This window comes from Symphalangus syndactylus, chromosome 9 (genome assembly GCF_028878055.3).
Source record: "Symphalangus syndactylus isolate Jambi chromosome 9, NHGRI_mSymSyn1-v2.1_pri, whole genome shotgun sequence".
Lineage (NCBI taxonomy): Eukaryota > Metazoa > Chordata > Mammalia > Primates > Hylobatidae > Symphalangus > Symphalangus syndactylus.
The window spans coordinates 104064479-104080005 of NC_072431.2; positions in this window are offsets into that span (position 1 = coordinate 104064479).

Consider the following 15527-nt stretch of genomic DNA (forward strand, 5'->3'; position numbering starts at 1 on the left):
TAATGTTTTTCTTTTGTAATTAATACGTATCTTGGGAAAGATACTTTGAAGCTATGCAAATATCCTGTTTCTCCTCAAATCTTCACCACTGATTTTAGCATTGATTGATGGAATTTGCCTGCAACAATTATTACTGTGGCATCTGTCTAATAGTAGCTCACACATCTGAATCTAGAGGGAAGGAGCTAATGAAACATCCCTTCGCTTCACAACCCCAACCTAACCAATAATGAGATGTGAACTAGTGCAAAGGGGTAAGAGAGGTCCAGTTCCTGAAACTAAGGAGTCTTAGCCACAGTTTCTGGGCTGCTTTGCAGGATTGAGTGAACAATAGCAGTTGACAGATTTTGCTTAGAAGGCAAAGAGGAGAACAGCTGGGGAGCACAACCAACTTCCTTGCTAATCAAGGTGAATAAAGCCATGACGTAGAACAGAAAACCACAGGACTCTGTTTAACACAACCAGGGATTCAACTTTTTCAGCCAGCTACCTTGTTTTCCATTTGTAATTAGAGTCACAAAGCAATAGCCTCCACCTGTGCTACCCCGCAAGCAGAGCCCCAGACAACATCCTCATTTTCAATAACTCTTCCCCTTTATCTCACTCTGCCTGATGCTTAATAAGCTGATTGCTATTTACTTTGGACCAACAGCTAATCTGTTAATGATTGATTTTAAATTTTTACAGTCATTTGTCTCTGGCAGGACCTGAGACCACGAAAAGGAGTCCTTTCCTACCTGATGAATTTGCTTTTTCTTTAGCAAAAAAAAGAAAGAAGAAAAGAAAAGAGAGAAATTTAAGTCAAAAGTCTTCATGGTTGCATTCTGCTGACAAATGGCATTCAATAAGAAATTTCAATGCAAAAAAAGAAATGGTAATGCTTCCTGTGAAATTTATCTGCCTGTGAAATTGTCAGCAAATAATATACATGGACATTTTTCTAATGGTGGCATGGGGTAAAGACCCTCTTCAATATGAAGTAAATTGTAATTGTACTATAAATTTACAGAGCCTAAAATTCTTAATTAACAAAATTGATGCTCATTGCCTGACTGGAATGGGATATCTAAACTAATGCCATTACAGCCCTTTAAAATGATCTAAATTGCATACCATATGATATATGTATTTTTGTAGGATATATGCAGAAAAGTGAATTTTGCTTTCCATTTAAAAAAAAAGACAATTGAATCGACAATGGTTATTGTAATTGGTATCACACAGCAGTGCTCTGCAATTTAATCACTGCTTCTAAAAATGGAACCTTGGATAACTACTGTGTTCTGAAAAGTGGCGGCCACCCCATGCATGAGAGTGCTGTGCGCATTTATAAACACCGCCTCTTCCACGAAGTTAAGCTTTCCTCAGAGATGCCATCTCTAATTTTGTAAACAAGAATGACCCCCCAAGGCTAGCATCCCCATCAAATATTTATTAAAACGCACCCCAAGACCTCTCATCTCAAACTGGAATTAAACTCCTCCAAATGTCTCTGAAAGATGAGCATGATTTAAAACATGAACCAGCACACTGGGGACGTGAAAAAGAGGGACTCTGGGCAAAGTGGTATTTTGGTATCCGTAAGTGGTGTCAGATCTTCCTGGAGAGCTAGTATTATAAATTAACAGATGAGACATTGTGCAGAGCCTCTAAAAGGAAAGGCTAAACTGTTTGAAGGATAAAAGCCCTAATCTTATTAATATTTTAGATCCTGCAAGACATTGAGGCTCCATCTGCTGTCAGTAGTACCTGAGAAAGAATCAAGGCAGCTGGAGGACAGAAACCACGGCCTCCCAATGGTCTGCTGACCTTCTTGAGAGGCAGATATCATGTGACGGCAATTGCCTGTCTCAGCAGACATGCTGAAAACAGGAGAAAGTGTTAAATATAACCAGGTAGACAGTGATGAATTGACATACTGAAAAATCGAACGCTTCAGTAATCAGCCTAAGGATCTGATATCAACAACATTTTTCAGTTTTGTCCAAATTCATTGAAAGGTGTACTTTAGCAAGTTCACTTCTCATTGGTGAGACCTTTCATCTTTATGCTGCTTTTCTGATTGGATTCAGTGTCATCGTCGGTTTGGATGGCTCTGTGCACGGAAAGCAGACAGGCTGCTTATGAGAGAAGGAGGGCTGGGATGAGCACAAATAAAAATGGGTTTTACCCCAACATTAATTTAAAAACTATTAAATATCTATCAAAATGCTTATTTAGAAAGAATTATTGAAGCCATGGTATATGAAAATGCATCAGGTACTGTGCTCTAACAGCACAGTAAACCTGAAATATTGAAATATTACCCTCTATTTTGCAGCAAGAAGCTTCTATAACTATAATTCTAATTACAGAACTCTAATTAATGTCTACGTGGCTTCAGATAACTTCATTAAATCTTTAGAATATTTATATTCTCCAAAGACAATCTCTATCCATTAGAATAAAAAAATCCTATAAAATAACTTTTTTTAAATGCTGCTGATATGTCTTTCTTTTTATGAGACACGTAAGTCATAAAATTTACTTTAAGGTTTCATTCATCTCTATAACAGTATTCCAAAAATGTGTTAACTCAAAAACACTTTTTTTCCTGGTACAAATGTATAATACAGCTATCAGCTGAGATCACTCTCTGCTTTGAGGTTTAAACAAAAACTGGCTGAAGCCTCCTTCCCACATCCTGTGAAAGGCCAATGTCTTCCCCTAGATGTCTGAGAATTCCTGACAGCTTATATTCTCATGGTCACTTCCCTATCTCCAGTGGCTTCTTCTGGCTGGATTCTTGACCTCACTTTTCTCTCGTCTCCCATAGCTGCCCCATGCCAACCCAGATTTTGAATGTAACCCCTTTTACTTGATTTATCCCTCCACCCCCAGAAAACCCCTCAGTTTTTGTGAAGCACAGTCTTTCCATCTGCTTAAGGCTCTCATTAGGTCCCAGGGTCTGCCGCCATCTTGCCTTCTCACTCACTTCAACCCTCTCCTCTCTTATTTCTCCTCTGCTCTCCACCCGCCCCCAAATTCCTGTAAACATCTTCCGCAGAGTAGTGTGCTATCTCTCAGTCTAGCTCCAGACTGTCCAGGCTATCTCCTGAGGGCCTTATCTTCATAGCCAAATGCTTCCGTTAAGGTGGCAGGCAGTCTCCTCCCTGAAAGGAATTGTTGGCTGGCTCGTAATGTAACACCATTTTCCTCCAGGCTCCCCATATATTACAAGCAAGATCTGACTCATTCCTGCAAATACTCAGGAAAAGAAACACAAAAGACAACTGATTTTGTGATAAGCACTATAGGAAAGCATGGAAAGTCTACAACAGATAGGAATATAAAGTCAGAAATTGGGTGCACTATAACTTGGGGCCAGGGCTTTGAGAGGATCCTGCTTTCAAATTCGCATGGTTGGGGTCAATAAAAGGATTGATTCATAGAAATGCCAGACAGCCATGTTAAAGGTGGTCATGAGCCTTCATCCTGATGTCTTCCTAGGAGTAAGCTCCTGGCTTTTCCCAGAAAGTTCAGTGTGGGGGCTCCATCAATAGCGTCTATGTGCAACTGAATGATTTCCCATCGCAGACTGAGCCAGAACCTAAAATGAGACAATGCCCTGCTGCTTGCATGGGTAGAAAAAATTCCAGGAACTGACAGCAAGTAAGTTGCTTTCCCTTCACTCCCAGCTTGAATATAGGAGATAAAAAAGTACCTCTCCAATATCCATACGATTCACACTGCTCAGAACTATGTCGATAATAACACAACATGTGACACACACCTACATTAGAAGAACAGCCTTAAAGTGTTAAAGCCTGGGATCCATCAACACAAATAGAGTGTGACTCGATTCATTGGCAAACTCAGACACATCCGGACCTCTATGGGGATAATTCATGCAGAAGAATTGTATTTTAAAATGTCTAAATAGGTTGCTATTTAGCGCAATTTTTTCTGGCTCTTAAAGCAAATAAATGACAATTTCTAAACAAATGATAGAAGTTAAGTCAACTAGGTTCAAGCCTAAACAAACATTTTTATCTTAGTTCAATGCTGTAAGTGTATATTCAATATCTGTTATGTTTAACACAGTGGGAGGCAGAAGTGAGAATGTCCTTCAGTATACATTGAAATAAAACCATTGCAAACTGCTTCAGAAGGAATTGAGTAGTTAATTAATAACAGTTTTTATTTAAGTGTTGCAACCCATAAAACAATTCCTCTGCTACAATATGGCTGCTGTATTACAGGCAAGCTGGGCAAAACTTCCCTGGGCACTGAAGAAAATGTTGCATTTCTAGGGACCTGGAAAGAAAGTGACTTGCCACAGGCTTTTTTGGGTTTTTTTGGTTTTTTTCTGAGACGGAGTCTCACTGTGTCGCCCAGGCTGGAGTGCAGTGGCGCGATCTCGACTCACTGCAACCTCTGACTCCTGGGTTCACACCATTCTCCTGCCTCAGCCTCCCGAGTAGCTGGGACTACAGGTGCCCGCCACCACACCCGGCTAATTTTTTTGTATTTTTTAGTGGAGACGGGGTTTCACCGTGTTAGCCAGGATGGTCTCGATCCTTGTGATCCGCCCGCCTCAGCCTCTCAAAGTGCTGGGATTGAAGGCGTGAGCCACCGTGCCCAGCCAACTTGCCACACACTTAATCCTAACTGACTAAACAATGTCCTTTGAATCATAATATGTATGATTCAATTTATTTATATCAAATTTATATATTTGATGTTATTAAAATAGTAAACATTTTTATAATATAATAAATACCAACCATGTTATATTACTGTACTGTCCGCTGTTTCCGGAACTTAATGTATACTAATTCAAGTACTTATCACAACAACACTATAAGGTAGGTACTACTATTATTCCCATTTACAGATGGGAAACTGAGGCATGGAGAGATAGTATCTTACCCAAAGATTACACAAATAACCACTGGCCAAGCTGGGGTGTGAACACAGGCAGTCTGGTTACCCAGGCTTCACGCTTGGCATCTGATGTGTCATATGCTGGTTCCACTAAATGTGGGCCCACAGCTGAACCTTAACAGTGTCATAGTAGCAGCACCAGAAACAAGGACAGGCTTCCTGTGGTCTGATTACCAAGTACCCTAAGGTCTGGGGATTCAAGAAAACCTCAGAAATTCAAACTAACTGCAGGAAGGGTAATGGCCAAATTAAGGGAATTTGCATTTCAAAGTATTTTAGACTATACTGGTGTGGTTAATTCCAAATGCATGTAGTGCCTTCAAACACAGGCCATTAAGTGTGCCAAGGATAGGTTCCAGGGGCTAGATTAAATAAATAGATATGTTTTGCACATGAGGTTTGATAAGCCAAAATATTAAAAATCATTTAACTCATTCCCTGTACTCCTACTTGGACTATCTGTTTCCTTTGCAAACCATTTCTCCCTTGAAAAGACCAGAGTAAACAACTAGCCTGGTCAAGTGAACTAGTACATGCAATGAATTAGGGGATGCATTAATGAGATTATTCTGCAACTGTTATGGTGGGTCTGAATCCCCAACTTAATCCATAAGCTATTATAGCACTGCAAATATAACTTATGCTATGTCATCTTGCATTTAAGCACCCCCTTTTATTAGCCAGTTGTCAACTCTAAATACATTTGGGCTTGAATCAGGCAGCTGGAAAGGGTGTATTTTCTCCCCCAACTCCCAAAATGCAATTCCGTCTACACTTATTATTCCCAGTTCTTTATTTGCATACAACATAAACATTTACTTATTCACACACATACTTAATTAAACAAGTTTAATTTTTGCTTAATCTTTTTTTTTTGAAACAGAGTTTTGCTCTCTCGCCCAGGCTGCAGTGCAGTGGCATGACCATGGCTCACTGCAGCCTCAACCTTCTGGGCTCAAGCAATCCTCCCACCTCAGCCTCCCAAGTAGCTGGGACCACAGGTTCACACCACCACACATGGCTAATTTTTTTATTTTTTTGTAGAGACGAGGTCTTGCTATGTTGCCCAGGCTGATCTAAAACTTCTGGACTCAAGCAATCCTTCCACCTTGCCTCCCAAAATGCTGGGATTACAGGCATGAGCCACCATTCCTGGCTCTTTTTTTCTAAGACTCCAAAGAGTAGGTGGATCTGATATTCTTGGTTTCCCTCTCTTCTTCCTTTTTGACAAAGGCCAGAATCTTTTTAGGTATTAACTCTTCCCACACATAACTCAGGGTTAAGCCTTACTGGGCCAAGCTTGTGATTGCCTAAACTAGGCATAAGCAAGCGAACAAAAGTCAAGTAGAGGATTTTGGGAACAGATTTCTACGTTCTTGAAAAGATACACAAGGAAGAGAGAGTCTCTCTCTGCTTCAACTTGATGTCACTGTCTATATGTGATGCCTGGAACTGCATCAGCTGTTTATGACTCTGAGGACAACCAGCCTGAGAAGGACAGGGTGGAAAAGTGGGAAGGACCTGGGCCAGAGATGATGCTTGTGGGCCATCAAACTAACCACCCACAGAACCTCTCTACTTCCAGACTTCTCTGGTTTATGAAATAATCAATATCCTCTTTGGAGTCAGAGTTTTCTGTTGCTTAGAGCTGAAAATATCCTAAAGGAGACACCAAGAAATGTGAGTGTATAACTCATTTTAATTAATTTGTTCAACATATATTAATTAAGCATCTACTGTCACCAGGCATTATTCTAGAACTTGGGATAGAGCAATAAATAAAATGGACAAATCCCTGCCTTTATGGGACATATATACTAGTGGGGAATTCCCTTTGTACAATGCCTTGTAGAGTAGTCCCCCTTATTCTCAGGCAAAATGTTCCAAGACCCTCCAGTGGATGCCTGAAACCTGGGATTGTAGCCAACCCTATATATACTATGTTTTTTCTGAAAAAAAATATATATATATATTTATAAATTAGACTTTATCATAGGTATATATATATATAATAGGTGTATATATATATATATATCTATGATAAAGTCTAATTTATAAATTAGGCACAGTGATTTATAAATTAAAGATAGTAAATTAACAACAATAAGTAAAATAAAATAGAACAACTACAACAATATGCCAGCATCACTGCTCTGCACTCTGGGGACATTAGTAGGTAAAATGAGAGTTCCTTGAAATAGGCAAAATGAGATTCAAGGAACCCTTATTTTACGGTCCCCCAATCATCTCTGCTGGACAAGGGGATGATTCCCATCGTGGGTGGGACAGAGTGTGACGGCTTGAGGTTTCATCATGCTACTCAGAATGAAGCATGATTTAAAACTTACGAATTATTTATTTCTGGAATTTGGACCAAAGTTGACCATGGGTAACTGAAACCATGGAAAGCGCTGATAAGGGAGGACTACTGTACACTTAGCGCAGCACTAAGAGGCAGAGAGAAGATCAGTGCTGGCAGGATGGGAAGAAAGTTGCATGTGTTATGCACTAGAACACTTTTCAGCGGCTCTCATTCAGTCACCATACTCACAGTGAGGTTAGCGTTACGGTCCCCATTTTACAGATGAGGACACTGGGGCTCAGGGGCCATAAGCAGCAGAGCCAGGATAAGAATCCAGATCTTCAAACACCAGCTCTGACCCTCTTTCTGCTCTCCCCCTCCATCAAGCCTGCAAGGTAGGGAGTGGGTCAATAGGAGTAGCGGAATGAGGGGTCCCAATGTGCCAGGATGTGGACAGGACAGGTCATGGATATACAGCTTCTCCTTGGGCTCAGGCCATTGTGTGCCCATGAGGACTGTAAACAGGACAGGGCAATAAAATTCAGGACAACTTCGAAAAGACAGACATCTGGCAACTGTGAGATAAACAGAGCTTTTGATGAGCTGGTGACAGTGCAGGAAGGAGTGGAGTTGGTGCTCTAAAGGGTCTGTGATTTCCTGGCCTGTCACCTCTAATCCAGGCTGCCCTGCAAGGGATGTGGTCCCAACCTCTGTAGAAGACAAATACAAGCTCCTGGCTCACAAATAGGCTGATAAAAAGAGGGGAATGCTGTTTCACTCAAGAGCTTTGGGTTTTGCAATAATAACAAGTAAAGGAACCCTTCCACAAACTGCTGCTTGCATGATGTTTAGTGACATAGTAATGGTAGCTTCTATTTACTGAGCACTTGATACATACCAGGCAATATGCCAAGTCCTTTCTCTGTAGGATCATATTATGAAGTTAATTCTATTGTTACTCCTGCTTTTATAATTGAGGAAACCAATACACAGCGAGCTTTAGTAGTATGGCAAAGGTCTCAAAGCAAATAAGAGGCAGCACTGGAGTTTCAACCATATCTGTCCCTTAATTACTATTTGCACTCTTTGCTCTGAAGGTTTTAGGAGTTTCGTGCATCCTCCACTGTTCTCAGTGTATCTCACGTGTAGAACCAGTTGTTTGTTTTCTACAATTTACATGGGCTGAATCAGAATCCTAAAATGCCCACAGAGTCCCACTACGTAAAACTCATGACCTGATCTGTTCTATACACTACGAGACCATCCCCTGACCACTTTTTGGATGCTACAGCAATGTCAAATTGCTATGAAGGTTTCTAAATATTTCCTCGTGATTTCTGTATTTGTCTCATTGTGGACCAGTAGCAAATTGTTCACAGACGGGCACTGGCCCAGAGACTAGAGACCACAGTTTGCACAGCCCTGATCTAGGATACTTAAACCTGCAGACTCCTCATCCTGAAAAGGCAAGAAGCCCCCTTAATAATGATGACTGTTTTTATGCACAGGCATATCTCAGAGAAGGAAAGCCCAACTTTCAAAAATCCAAAGAAAAAAAAGGAAGCAAAGCCATCTATAAAAGGGTAGTTCACAGACCTAACAGTATCTTCCATGTTATAAACCAATAACTGTCCAACAGTGGGAGAACAGAAAAATTAACTCCAGTCAGGGCATTCATCAGAATAGTATGCAGCCATTGGAGGGTATATTGGTCGGCTCAGGCTACCATAACAAAATACCATAGACTGGTATTTATAAACAGAAATGTACTTTCTGACAATTCTGGAAGTCCCAGATCAAAGCCCAGCAGGGGAAGTTTCTGGTGAAGAATCTCTTCCTACCTTGAAGATGCCTGTGTATCCTCACTCAGGCTGAGTGTCTCTCTAGTGTCTCTTCCTAGAAAGATACAAATCCTGTCAAATCAGGGCCCCATCTGTATCACCTCCTTTAACCTTAATCACTTCCATAAAGGCACTATCTCCAAATACAGTCACATTTGGGCTTAGGGCTTCAACATATGGATTTTGGAGGGAACACAATTCAGTCCCTAGCAGAGGGATAGAACCAAAGACTTTTTAATGAGAAAATACCTATGCTATAATGTTAAATACAAAACAAGATTAACATACAAAATTATATATCCAGTATGATCCCATCTCTAATACATCAAAATCTACTTTCAAGAAAAGACTTTATAAACCCTCTTATCCTTAATTGTAAATTGGTAGATTGTTTTAGCTAGCAGCCTGCATTATTTTTTTAGTACTTAATAATATCTCCTTTACTTACTTTAAGAAAGCTGTTATAAATTCATTCTTACTAAGGTGTAAATGGCCAGTAACCTTTATACTTCCCAGGAAACAGTTGCAATTTAATGAGAGATGTAGTTAGCTGACAGGAATTAATTGTCAGATTTTAACTATCCGCTATACAGTAGGAACAGTATTTTGAATAAGGCATAAGATGAGGCTTTTTGGAATCCCTGATATTATATAGCACAAGTCTCTCAAGCCTGGTCCTAGCTCTTCTTCCAAATGAAAAAACTAGAGTCCTTGCCTACACCAAGAATATAGATTAGCTATTTCACTCACCCACTTAGTAGGTGTATATGTGGAAGCTTTTAGGATTTAAAACTCATCTACTTCCCAAAAGAATTTGAAAATATTTAAGAAAATTAAAACAATTCAATTAAAAACAGAACAGAAGCAGCTAACAATGGCCAAAAGCTAGATACAAAGATATGCAGCCAGGCACAGTGGCTCACGCCTATAATCCCAGCACTTTGGGAGGCCATGGCAAGAGGACCACTTGAGCTCAGGAGTTCGAGGCCAGCCTGAGAAACACGGTGAAACCCCATCTCTACAAAAAATACAAAAATTAACTAGGCATGGTGGCGTGCACCTGTGGTTCCAGCTATTCGGGAGGCTGAGGTGGGAGGATCGTTTAAGCCTGGGAGGCAGAGGTTGCAGTGAGCCCTGGGTGACAGAGTGAGGCCCTGCCTCAAAAAAAAAAAAGATATTGCTATAGTGAAGCAACACATGTGATTTACATCTCCCTCTGAGGGAACAGCATTATCTTTTACTCAGTAAAAGTGTGCTGACTGATCGTATCACCCATAGCACTTCCCATAGTAGGTGTTCAAAATGAACAAATTTAATCAACTTGCATCAACTTCAAGGTTACCTATCCTTCCTAAGGAAACCAATACCCAAATAATGAAGTATTTCATAAATTCCAAAGCAATAGCTGATCCTGATCATTTTATTTTTCTGCTAAGCCATTTACAGCACCCCAGGCCTGAAGTATATTATGTGTTGTCGCTTTATAATGTATTTAGAAGTCAACAGACTCCCCTTCCCCTCATCTCACCATTATATGATCCACATAGGTCAAATTTTGTGTCAAGCAAATTAAAGTGTTATTTTATTATCCAAAGTAATTGTTTCTGGATTAAAAGGCTATTATGCTGAAATGGTTATGTTGGCGATTATGCCATTAAAAGTGTGGGGCTAACTATTGGTTTAGCTGAATGTCTGTGTTCCTGAAAGTCTTTTTTCAGCTCTCCTGTACGTGGCAAATCATTCTTAACTGGGTACTCCAAATGGTCTGAGTGCCTCAGATGTACTTTACTAAGCCATTAACACATTGAAGTCCCTCCCCTAATTCCCCAGTCGACCATTAATTAACGGTGTAAGAAGAAAGAACCAGGCCCCCCATTGCGATGTGGCTGAGATGAAACCTTTCAGCAGTGATGGTGCTCAGAACAAGACAGTCATTGCATGAGCTCTCTTCGTCACATCAAAATATGCCATCAGAGGAGGGGAGAGGGCACTATTAGAACAGTGCTTTTATTACAAGCATTTTCTAAAACTCTGCCAAGTATAAATACTTTTTCAAAAGCATCAAGGAGTCTCAACATTGCAAGGAATTTTGAGACCAACTTGGCCTTCAAACTGCTCCCATATCTGATGACCCACTATGTGCTAAGCGCTATGTTAGACAATTCAATGCTTACAAATCCCTTCAAGATTTCCTATTGTACACATGTGGGAAAAGAAGCTTAAAAAGAAGAATCTATCCAAAGCTTCATGGCAACTTGTAAACTATGTTACAGATCCATTTGGGTTTATCTCTAAAACACAGGCTTCTATCACATACCAATTCCCTAAAACCACAGCAGTCTAGCTCCAGGCTTACATGTTAGGCCACACATACGTCTACGCACATACCTTAGAACCATATGGTTAATCATAAGCCAACAAAACCCTGTAAAATTCCCAGAAATAAACTTTACAAGACAGGCAAAATCTATTTGTGATCACACACACACACACACACACAGAAGGAGGTTTCAACAAAGTTTTGAGCAATTTGAGAAATCATGTCTCTTCTTATATTATCACATAAGGAGACTCAAAATTGTAAAGAAGCCAATTCTCCCCCAAGTTAATTTATAAATTTATGTAAACATATATTGTATAAGTTACATAATTCTAATGAAAGTCCCAACAGGGTCTTTCTTGAAACTTTGAAAAATAATTCTAAAGCTTATCTGGAAGAATAAACATTCAAGAATAGCCAAGAAAATTCTAAACATAAGAGTAATGAGATATTAAAATGTGTGGTGCTGACACAGAAATACACAGACTGACCAAATTGCCATGGTAGGGCCAGAAAGTATGTTTAGACATTTAGTATATAATCAAAGTAGCATTTTACATCAATGGGAAGAAGATAAATTATTCAAGAAATGGGAAATGGTCTTCATGCATAACAAAAAGAAATGATCTTGAAAAAACTAGCTAGCCATTTGGACAAAATAAATAGAGCTGGATCCCAGCTTTATTCTTTATACTGCGTTAAATTCCAGTGGGATCAACAATTTAAATGTAAAAATTGGAAAAATGGAGAAGTATAGGAGAAAAACACATGAAGATTTTTATTATCCAGGGAAGTGACAGTCTTTCTTAAGTCAAAGGGCAGAAATGAAAAGAGAAAAATAAATTTTATTTCATAAATTGTATTTCATAAAAATGTAAATTGATAAATTTTATTTCATAAAATTTTGTTTCATAAAAAAATTTATTTCATAAAAACTATAATAAAAAATAAGCAAATGGCAATCTGAGAAAAATATTAGCAAAAAATATGATTTTAAAGGGTTAATATCACTAATCTTAAAAACAGTATATAAAATACTTTCTCATATATAGATATATATATATATATACTTTTTTTTTTCAAGACGGAGTCTTGCTCTGTCACCCAGCCTGGAGTGCAACGGCGTGATCTCAGCCCGTTGCAACCTTCGCCTCCCGGGTTCAAGCAATTCTTCTGTCTCAACCTCTCAAGCAGCTGGACTTACAGGCATGCATCACCACGCCAGGCTAATTTTTGTATTTTTAGTAGACATGGATTTCACTATGTTGGCCAGGCTGGTCTCAAACTCCTGACCTCGTGATCTACCACCTCAGCCTCCCAAAGTGCTGGGATTACAGGCATGAGCCACCGCACCCGGCCTCTTCTCTATATGCTAACATTTTTTATTTTTTTACAATGAGCATGTACCATTTTTCTATAGAGAAAAATAATAAGGCTGTTTTAATTTTTAAAAAGAAATATTTGCTTAACCATGCCTACTTCCTCCAGCATATAACTCCCAATATTTAAAAGAACTAACCAAGAACTTTAGATCATACAATCACAACCCCTAATCAAAGTTCTAAAAGTTCTCGAAGTTGGATGTGCCTAAGAATCGCCCAGGGGGCCAGGAGTGGTGGCTCACGCCTGTAATCCCAGCACTTTGGGAGGCCGAGGCGGGCGAATCACAAGGCCAGGAAACCTAGACCATCCTGGCTAACACAATGAAACCCCGTCTCTACTAAAAATACAAAAGATTAGCCAGGCGTGGTGGCGGGCGCCTGTAGTCCCAGCTACTTGGGAGGCTGAGGCAGGAAAATGGCGTGAGCCCAGGAGGTGGAGCTTGCAGTGAGCTGAGATCGTGCCACTGCACTCCAGCCTGGGCAACAGAGCGAGAGTCTGTCTCAAAGAAAAAGAAAAAGAAAAAGAATCGCCCAGGGAGGTTTTACTGCTGATTTCAAGGGTAGAAAAATTTGCCTTTAAAATTGAACAAGCATCTTGATGTATCAAGTCCACTAACCTCACTTTGAAAATTATTGTAGTAGTATATTCAATCATGGGACATTTAAACCTGCAAAAAAAGTACACTAGGAGACTATCTCTGAATTTACCAGATACAAAAATACCCAGTGCTTCTGCAATATACCCATGTAACAAACCCGCACATGTACTCCCTGAATCTAAATTTTAAAAATAAGGAAGAAAGAAATGCCCAGTGCTTCTTAAAGCAGCTACATTGGCCACTGAAGAATTGCTTTCTCTGTCTTATAGTTTTGGGGGTCCCTTAAGATCAGATGCTAAAATGTTGATGCCAAATAAAACTTACTGTCTTGAAATTTCATCCTCAAGATGTCTTACATTTTGTGCTGAGAAAACAATTATTTGATATGACGCTGAACTTTCTGCAGCTCCATGGTATAAAATATGTAGTTGTGTCTTCCCCAGTTAAGTGACTTTTACAAGAACTCAATCTTTCGTGTGCAGTTTTAATTTCATTTGCCGAAGATGCTATGTGTTTTCTCAGGTAGAAAGAAAATCTGATTCTTTCTTGGAATCTTCCTGCTTCACTTCAACAATCTATTTTTTCATAAACTTGGAATGACCTTTGCAAGTGTCTATTGGGCTCTTCTTCTCCCTCTATTTCCATCTCCATGTTAGGAGCTTCACAGGCTTTAAATATTGAGACACTAGTACAGTTCATTAGGTATATATGTGACATATTCAAAGCTATCTCTTTAGATTCAAAACATGATTTCAAGTTAATTGATGACATCTCCAGAATTAAATGCAGTTTACTTTGAGAGATCTTCCTATGACTGTTTCTCAAAGGACATGAAAGAATTAGAAATTGATCATTTTTTTCTTTGTTTTCTCTCTTTTTACAACTTCTGGTGAAAAGTAGTTAAATCCTATCACCTACATGTTTAGGCTTACAATCATTTCTCTCCTTGTTTACAGGTACCATCAAACTAGATAAAAACAATTCTGGAGCCATTTTATTGTTTACGTAATATTAGGTCATTCCTTTCTTCCTTCTTCACTCATTCATTTGATCGGTCCTTATTGAGCATCTGGATATGGTCCAGTTACTTTGCAAGATCGTAAGCCTAGAAACACTTTTGGAACTCTAATTCTGATTGACCCACTATTTTCCTAAGTTTTTCCAAGAAGGAATCAAACTCTACAACTGCAGCATAGCTCCAGAAATATCAACTAAACAACTACTGTGATGTTAGTTTCAATAATCTTGGTAAATGGCCAGGAAAATGTCTCACCAACTAGGGACTATCAACCATCATTACTTTCATCTGGTGCTTATGGCTCCACATGGGTACTTTTGGGTCTCCTGGTCTTTACCGACATAACTTAAGTTTCCTGACGCCCAATGATATGTATGACATACTCTGCCAGTAGCTCTCTTGATACTGGTAGAGGGACATGCTCTTTCACAATGACCATTCTTCCAAAACAATCTTTACTCTGGGAGTATCTGGGAATGAATCATGGATGAAGAATTCTGCTGTCTGAACAAAGACTGCAGGTCCCCAAAATCCTGACAGTAATTTGGGATTGGCACCTGCTCACCCACACAGTAAGAGCCCTCTCTTGTCATACTATCAGTAACCCTGTGCTGCCCTTGAATTTCTGAGGAAATCAGAAATTTGTTTTCACCGGCCAGTCCTCGCTCCATGCCAATGAAAATATCACATTTGGTCCCATCAGGAGTCCCCCTGGAGGTGTCTACCATGGATCCCACATGCAAGGTGATCTCATAGGAAGCTATTTGGGAAATCCCCAATATCAATGTGGGACAGATGGCTTGACTCTGGGAGGTTTTAGCAGAGCCTCTCAGACCTGTTGCTTTCCTTTGTAAAATCCAAGACTCTAGTGACTGACAGGGCTGGCAAGGCATCCTTCTTCAGTAATTCAATAAATTCAGCAAACCCCCTCATCTTAGGTGAGTCACTGGTCATAAGAGATGTTATGATGGCACATGTTTGGTCTTATGGGCTATCTGCTTGTGTTTCTTTTGTTTGCTTCTAGACAGCCTCAAATACCACTTGGAAAAGGCTGAGTCTAAAAATTGGGGGAACTATGTATAGTTCATCTGAAAATCAGCACAAACTTTAAACAAGTCCTTCATTCTTTTGGGCAAGGT